Here is a 634-nt window from a genome sequence, read left to right as displayed (position 1 = left end):
TTACTGAAAGGTAAGCTTTGAGAGTAGAAAAGAGCAAAGAATACCAGGTCTCAGAAGAACTAGAAAGCTAGTGAGAGAGTAAAAATTGAGTGGGAGGGTGGGGGGAGAAGAGGAAATTCCCAAGGTTTTTTCAGTATTTTACTTAATGATGCTTTATTACAGTTGGATTCAGAAAAGATGAGATAGAATTGGGAAGATAAGAAGGCAAACAACAAAAAGTAAAATTAATGTTTTCATCCTCAGCATAAAAGAGAGAGTAATATTTATGTTTGTCTAATCACCTTTTATGAATTGAGGAGTTCGGGAAAATAAAAACTACTAATGAATCATTGAACACTACACCAAAAACTAATGATGTATTATATGTTGGCTAATTGAATTTAAATAAAAAAATATATAAATAAAATAAAATTTGAGAAGCATCCAAAAAAAAAAACCCACTTAAAAAACTTCATCAACATTAATAAATCCCCTAACAGTCCCTAGAGTTCAGGGTAGAGATCCAGAGGTCCTTCCAGGCCCAGGTTGCTGTTGGATTGTATGTTTTTTTTGTTTTGTTTTGTTTTGTTTTTTTAAAGATTTTATTTATTCATTTGACAGAGATAGAGACAGCCAGCGAGAGAGGGAACACAAG

The sequence above is a fragment of the Ailuropoda melanoleuca genome, unplaced genomic scaffold (assembly GCF_002007445.2).
Source record: "Ailuropoda melanoleuca isolate Jingjing unplaced genomic scaffold, ASM200744v2 unplaced-scaffold13824, whole genome shotgun sequence".
In the NCBI taxonomy this organism is placed as follows: domain Eukaryota; kingdom Metazoa; phylum Chordata; class Mammalia; order Carnivora; family Ursidae; genus Ailuropoda; species Ailuropoda melanoleuca.
This window is presented reverse-complemented; position numbering follows the sequence as displayed.